The sequence below is a fragment of the Melanotaenia boesemani genome, chromosome 4 (genome assembly GCF_017639745.1).
Source record: "Melanotaenia boesemani isolate fMelBoe1 chromosome 4, fMelBoe1.pri, whole genome shotgun sequence".
Taxonomy (NCBI): Eukaryota; Metazoa; Chordata; class Actinopteri; order Atheriniformes; family Melanotaeniidae; genus Melanotaenia; species Melanotaenia boesemani.
In genome coordinates, this window is record NC_055685.1 from 20112014 (window position 1) to 20119873 (window position 7860).

Genomic DNA, 7860 nt, shown 5'->3' on the forward strand with positions numbered 1-7860 from the left:
CCTTGCGGTAAGCTGTAAAACTTTAATCATCACAATCCCTAGCAATGAAAAGACATGGGAGTGTTCTTTTATCCCCAGTGCAGTTACTGCAGTTGACAAACTACAGTAAGTTGAAACATCAGAAATCGTGCTGTATGCTGGTAGTTGAATGTGTTGCTGTGTTGAATGAGTAATTGAGATATTTACTACTGTGTTCACAAATTTATTGGCATTTGTGTGTTAGCATGTATTGTATGTATCTACATTTATGGATCTATTGTTGTTTTACTTTAAAATAAACAGTTACAATTACAACTAAAAAATTCAATTTTTTATTAATTTATTTACTTGTGATTTACTATTTTACTTTATATATTTATTTATTTGTTTATTTATATTCTTATTGCTTTTATCTGTTCTTGATTTTAGGTTTATTAGATCCTTGTTTTAACTTGTTTTTAACTCCAGTGTTTTTCCTCATGGGTTTTTCCTGCTCGGTTGAGTGGCTGTTGCTATGGTGATCGTCCTTGTCTGGGTGGCTGGTTGTCCTGCTTCGCAGCCCTATGGCTGTGGTGTTGAATCCGGCCTGCCCTGATTTGGATGGTTTCTGTAGTGGCGCTCTCTGTGGATATGGGTGGGCTGGCTCTTGGTGTGGATAGATCCCCAAGAAATCGTGTCCTCACAGCAGCATTAAGCCAGATAGTTAATTTTACTCATATTTTTACACCCGCATTCAGTTAACAGATATAAATTAGCAATCGGAGTGCATGTTTGTGAAGAATGGGGAGGGAGGGAGAGAGGGAGAGAGGGAGTGTGTGTGTGTGTGTGTGAGAGAGAGATTGGGTGTGAAAGAAATTAGGATCAGGTGTTTTTAAATTGCTTTACTTTGGTGTGTGGAGGCTTATTTTATCTTCACTGTATCTTAATATGTATAAATTGTTTTCATTATGTAGAGTGTTGCTGTTTGCATATAAAGCACTTTATAAATAAAGTTTTAATTTAAATAGCATTTAGAGATATTATTCTCATGTTGTGAGAATCAGACTACAGCACAATTTTGATTGTTCATTAGCAGATCTTACTATTAGTAATAAGATCTGTAATGCTTGTAAGGTCTATTTTCTTTCTTAATTTTTCTTTCTCCTTTATCTCTTTTCCTCCACTTGATCTGACCACTTTCACCAAGCAAAAGAAAATCTAACCTGACAAAACTTTTGTAAACATAGTTAATGAACGTTCCTTACATGATGCTCCCAGCATGCAACACTACCTTCACTTTCTCTATTGCACTGGAAAACATGAACCTGCACCCTGCAGTTGCATCACTTTTTCCTCATTAATTTGTTAGTGGTGACACTAAATGGTTATCTTTTGGTTTTCTACTAAGTCACATTGAAAAATTCACAAGCAAAACATTCTCCTCCTATTCCAGATTTCTAACCCACCCCATTTCTGTTACAGCATCATAACATCTTCCCTGTTTTTCTTTTCTGAATCTGCCTCCCTCATTAGTTTTTTCTGCATAACATATTAAAATTTATTATTCTGTCTCTACACAATTGTGTGTGTTTATTCTTATTGCATTAACAACCCAAATCCTTAGCCTGTTTTGTTTTTACACATTTTCAATCCATGCCACTAAAATCCAGCATTATGTTTTATTTGTTTTGTTTTTTGTTTTGTTTTGTCCTCCTGCAAAGCCTTCTTTAACCAGATAAATTTCAAACTAACTGAATCTGCCTACATTAGGATATTTCAATGTTTGCAGCTTTAATTTGAAATAAGCCACCTGAAATATACTGTACACTGTTATCCATTAAGTTGGAATAATTTTGTTTTCAGAATTGTTATTTTTCATTCCTATTAATACACATCAGCAATCACTTTTGAACGGGGGCCTGTACTACGAAGAAGAATTTTTCTCTAATCAAGGTAACTTCAGGGTTTTCTGTTCTACAACGCTGGTTCACTTCTTACTGTGGTAAATCACCATGTTAATTTAAGCTAAACACCTAACATGCTTATGTTCTGGATAAGAGATTGGAAAATGGCCTGCCCACTCTTAGAATATCATGTCCACAGTGGTGTGTGAGGCGGGGTGCTCAGGAGAGAAACAGGGATTTTTAGGCATAGATGCAGTCCTTCTGATATCCCCAATGACATACTATGCGAAAGGTACAGGTTTTCATTGGATCAACTGTGCTACATTTGTCAGCTGATAGCAGCAAACAGTATCAAACTTATTTAGTCTTGCAAATTCAAAATAAAAGACTTCAGTTCAATAAAAAAATTCAAATAAATTCTGTTGATTTCATCCATACAACAGAAACAGGGGTGAAGAAATAAAGCCTTGTCACTGACTGCTTTGAAGTATGTTTTATTCTTGTTCTTGACTCATTCCCATGTCCACTCCACTAGGGTTGCACCTGAAGTAATAAGGTTAATAATATTTGGACACACATGGCATGACTACAGAACCATGAATTCATGGAACGCACAACTACTCGCACCGTCATGTTGAGAAATTAATATTCCAACACAAAACGAGCTCACATGGCAATGCTGAGCCTCAAAAGAACTCAATGGGAGATAAAAAGGAAAGGAAGGACACTGAGGAAGAGCTCTGCCCGGAGCTTCTGTGCCATAATATAGTGAAATTGAGTGATCAGAGTGTTGCTGCTTATATTTTCCAATAAATTAATATTGTTTAATTTATGCATTAACATAGTCTGCCTTTTTCTGCCAGCATTGCTTTCTGACTTTTGCTGCGGAATCAGTGTTGCTTTTGGGCTGGATGATGTATTTGAATTCTTCATATTTTCGAAGAATAATTGTTTGCTCATCCATGGTAAAGTAAGCTGCTCTGCAGGGTTTCTCCATGTTTGTGATTGGTCAGATGCTGCAAACTTAACCTTTTTTATGTGAGATTCCACTGATCAAGATTGGAAAACCCTAAGTTCAATTATAGAGTTGATAACCAGCTTCATAGTACCACTTATCAGGATTGCAAATGTCAACTTAGGTAAGGTAAGTTAACCCAAGTAACAGAAAGATAACCCAGGTATGTTTCCCGCTTTGTAGTACAGGCCTCAGGTGCAATATGAAATAGTTTAAACTGTATTGTCACAATCATTTCATGAGAGAAGATAAGATAAAAAAGGAACGACAAGGGAAAAAAAGTATTTCAACTTTGTATTTTTTACCCACTGGTGCCGAATCTTGCAGATCTTTCCTTAGGCACAATCAAAACAATTAATTTTCTTCATGAACTAATTTCGGCAAATTAAACTTTTTATGAAAAAAAAATAAACCTCAAATAGCAAAACAAAAGCTTAAATAGAGTGCATAATAACATTAACATCAACTGAGTACAGCCTCTGTAGCTAGAGGCTACACACGCCTGCTATTTTTAATGCTCACAAAGTAATTATATAATTATGCAAATTTGCTTCTCTATAGAGCATAGTATAAATGTCTGGCTGAGACTGTCTCTGTGACATTAAAGTTCAGGTAAAATCAAGTAACATGTTAAACACTGACTTGATAGAGGACAGCAACACAATTAGAAATATCTAATGTCTTGAAGGCAAAAAAAAAAAAAAAAAGGTATGGAAATAAACTTCAGGCTCTTGAAGTGAATGTTGGTATCTGTAGCCAGTGATGTATATATTTCCAGTCCACTATGCAATGAACTGTTCTCTGTACAGGCTGATTTAAAACACTATCATTTTCTGTAGCTTGAGCCAAAACACTGGTCTTTAATAACACCATTCAGTTTTCAGTGCCGCAGACCTCCCCTGTGAGTTATATTTACATTTTTATATCCATGTGTCACATGGATATATGGATGTTTAGTACACCATATTCATCCTCACTGAATAAATCCTTCAGATGTCAACACACTCAAGGACAGGGATACCCTGAAGTCATAAGCCATCCCTTCTCTGAAGTCATTTTTACAGCTCTCTTGAGAAAAGCTGCCCATTTTTTCCCCCCTTCACCCACTAAATTAGTAATTTAGACATGAAACAAAGTCTGTCTTTTCTGAGGAAAAGAATTCAGTAAAGATGTGTTTAATAGACAAATCTCTTTGATCAGAGCTAACTCAGGTAACCTGATGTATGTGAGATTGTCAACAAAAGCTGTTACACAGATGCTATCAATTCTTGTTAGTTTTTATGTTAGTGCCACATTATGGCTCTATTGTAGCTGATAGATCTCAATTAAGTTTGTAATTTGTACCATAAATTCTAAAAAGTACTTGACAGCAGTGGATGCAAAGAGTCTGTACTTTCCATATACTGTTTTTGTAAATGACATAAATGTAGAAGAAAAACATGAGTAAAATGGAAGCTAATGATTGTGCACTAAAGGTAAAAAAGTACCTGTTTAGAGTGGATTTAAAATCTCAGAGATGCCTTAAATATATTTAAACTGCCCCCCTACTTCAGAGCCTTTCTCCTCTAGCTGTAACCCCCCACCACCACCACCACCAATTTTTGTCCTTAAACTATACTTTTACAAACAAATCACTTGTATGTCCAAAAGCCTCTCATAGCATTAAAATAAAAGGGCTGTAATAATAAAACTAATTATAAATCTAATCTTATGCCTCTGAAAAATTTCATGACAACCCTGAATCAGACACGCCTGGAATGTATGACGGACAGTCGGGGTTCAATACGTCCATTAATCACTTGCTTAAAGTGTAACTACACCCCCACCCCCGTGTTTTCATCACAATTAAATAATACTATGTTGTTTACGGTTCAAAAAACACATTTTACAGTGCACTACCCCTTTAATAGCAATTCATTTGCATGTGGTTTGTTAGAGTATATTTCCTTAGGTTAGTTTTGATTACAGTAACCACACATCCACACACACACATGCTTGTTGCTGATGTGTTTGTTGTTCATGGTTTTTACCATTTTTCTTCCTGCAGGTGTTCTCTGTGATTATCCTGTTTTCTTAGAAGCCATAAGATGTTTACTGTTTATTTACATGTGTAGCAGTTGGTTGTCCGCTTTGTCTGTTTAGGTTTGATTGCAGTTGTTTTCTACCTTTTGTTTCGCTCTCCCTTTTCCCATTTTATCTTTTCGCTTCTCTCTTCTGTCCACCTTCTTCTTTTTGTTGTTGGTCCAGTGTAGCAGTTATCACTAAACTTGGGAAGAAACATATTGTAAAAATAAAAAATAAAAAAATAAAATAATAATAAAAAAATAACATTTACGATTCAAAGGGAGCCCCATATCCAATTTGTTTGGCCAATGCATCGGCAGGATCATCATTCTGCTTTCATGATGCTGGACAGGACAGGTTTAAATCAGTCAGTCAGCCTGCCAGCCAGCAAATAAGTAAATAAATATTACAGCAACCACAAGAGCAGTTTATATTGCATTTAGATATGAAAAAAACTGGAGAGTTGCTGTTTAAGGGGCTGTTTCAGTGACAGTTCTAAGTGATTAATATCAAGCAACAAGTCTGATCAATTAAACCATGTCTCATCCTTACTCTCTAAGTGAGAAAATAAAGGATTTACGAGATGTAGGGAATGCTATGTTATGAGAGTAAGTATAAGTAAAAATACAAAAGTACTGTGTGAATTGCTGTGTAATAATATTCAAATCTTGAAGCTTGCAAGTTGCAATGCAGTGATATAGATGTTAACCGATGACAAAACATGTTTCCAGTAAAAGCCAATAAGTAGGCTATGTTATAAGGTTAGATATGTGTAACTTTAAAAATGTGACCAATTTATGTTATCAGTATGATGAAATAAATTATATTAATTCATCCTTTTTTCTTTCATTCATTCATTTGTTATACCGCTTATTCCAATTCAGGGTTGCTGGGAAGCTGGAGCCTATCACAGCAGGGCTACCACAGAGAAACGAACTACCACTCAAAATCGCTTTTAGGGAGAATTTTATAGTGACCAATTAACTTAACATGCATGTCTTTGGACGGTTGGAGGAAGCTGTACCTGGAGAGACAACTTGATATCACAGAAATACATGACATGACCATAACTGCACAACTTTTCTAGTTTTAGAACAACAAAATGAAGGCGCAAGTTACATTTTTTTATGCAATATCTTTGTCTTTATTTCACAAAATTGACTGTGGTCAGTCTGCTCTCACAAATAGTTTGTATGATTTGTTACAGTAAATAGTCACAGTTAATTGAACATATCCTACGAAATCTTGAGCCTATCAGGCCAATGGAGGTGCTCTGATGTGTTGCCTGCAAGACTTTTCTGGTTCTGAAGCAACAACAAAAAAAAAAGCAGAAAATGCTTAAAAAATGTTTTTAATGTCTTCTAAATGTGGACGTTTTACACTGTAATAAAAAATTTTTGTGTGTGTATGTGTATTGTTTTATGTCATCAAATCATTTTCAATGAAACCTTACCACTGAATTTCATTTGCATTATTGAAAAGATAATTTTATTCTCCTATTTTCAATTGACTGCTAATACTGATAAGACGTATAGTAGGACGCTCACACTGGATGGGCTCCTGATAGAGAGGCCTTTTCTTTCACACCAAAAGGGAAGACATTTTTCAAGACTCAATAAAGATAGGATGAAAACTAAAAGATAATTTAAAATCTATTACATACTATAACTCTGTTGTAGTCAACAAAGACGTGAAGGTCTACTTTTTATATTTTTGGCCTTTCCTGGCTGCTACCAATAGCTTTTTCGATAGAGAAATTTCCTGTACACGTCTGTGCACTCCAATGTGAAGTTGACACAAATTTGCAGCTCTGCCTTGACACTTTCCACATCAAAACTATTTCTCTCTCTATGCTGAGGTCATCATTGAAAAGATGCATTCTGTATGTGCAATGCTGCATGGAATGGAGAAGATGTAGGAGCTGTCTTTCCTCAAGTTCACCAGCAGGACATCTGCTTTGGAAAACAGCTTCAGATACCACTCCCCACTGTGGGACCCTTCTATTTCTGGGGAGCTGAGAATAGCTTCCACCATGCCATATTCCACCTAGTCCATCTATATCAGTGTTTTTCAGTTTGCAGGCCTGGACTGCATCACTGTACTCTTCATGAAACACAGCAGTTGTGAGGCTGGGCTTTGACATTTTGCTTTGAAAGCTGTTCTCAGAGAAGTCAAACCTTTCACTCACATATTTCTTTGCTCTTTCACAGAACTGAATGAAATCAGCCTCACTTTTGTTTGCTAAAATCTGGAGTTAGCTGTTTAAGTCTGCCAGATCTTGCAAGGAAAACAAGCAAACAGCTCGATAAAAAACTAGCTCAAAAGAAGCAACCTAGCCCCCTCCAAAGGAAAAAAAAAAAAAAAAAAAAGTGTTGCGTTCAAGTTCCCGATCTGCAGCCAGGGGTTAATACCTTATTGTGGACTGCTGAGAAAGATTAAAAAGGAATTTATAAAGGAAGCAGGACAAACCCAAATAAGCAATGACATTAAAGAACACAAGCCCAAAACGCTTAAAATAAGTGAACTTGGCAACGCTTCACAGCAAAGCCAAAAATGTAGTCCTTCAGCCTCCTCTCAAGTTTCCCTTTAAATTCAATCATCACTTTAAACACAGAGGTTATACTGAATGATTTTGCCTCTAGAGCTTCAATGACATCTAAGAACTGCTTCAGCAGCCGTGTCTCCATTCAGGGTCTGCACACTTCGGAGTGTCCAACATAGTTCATCCTAGTACGTAGGATGAACAAATGCGCTGGCATGCGGATCTCTCGAACCTTGAGGACAGTGGCCTTTCTGTGTGGAGTATGCATTTTCTCCCTGTGTATGCGTGACTTCTCTCCAGGTACTCCCGCTTCCTCCCACCGTCCAAAGACATGCATGTTAGACTAATTGATGACTCTAAATTCTCCCTAGGAGTGA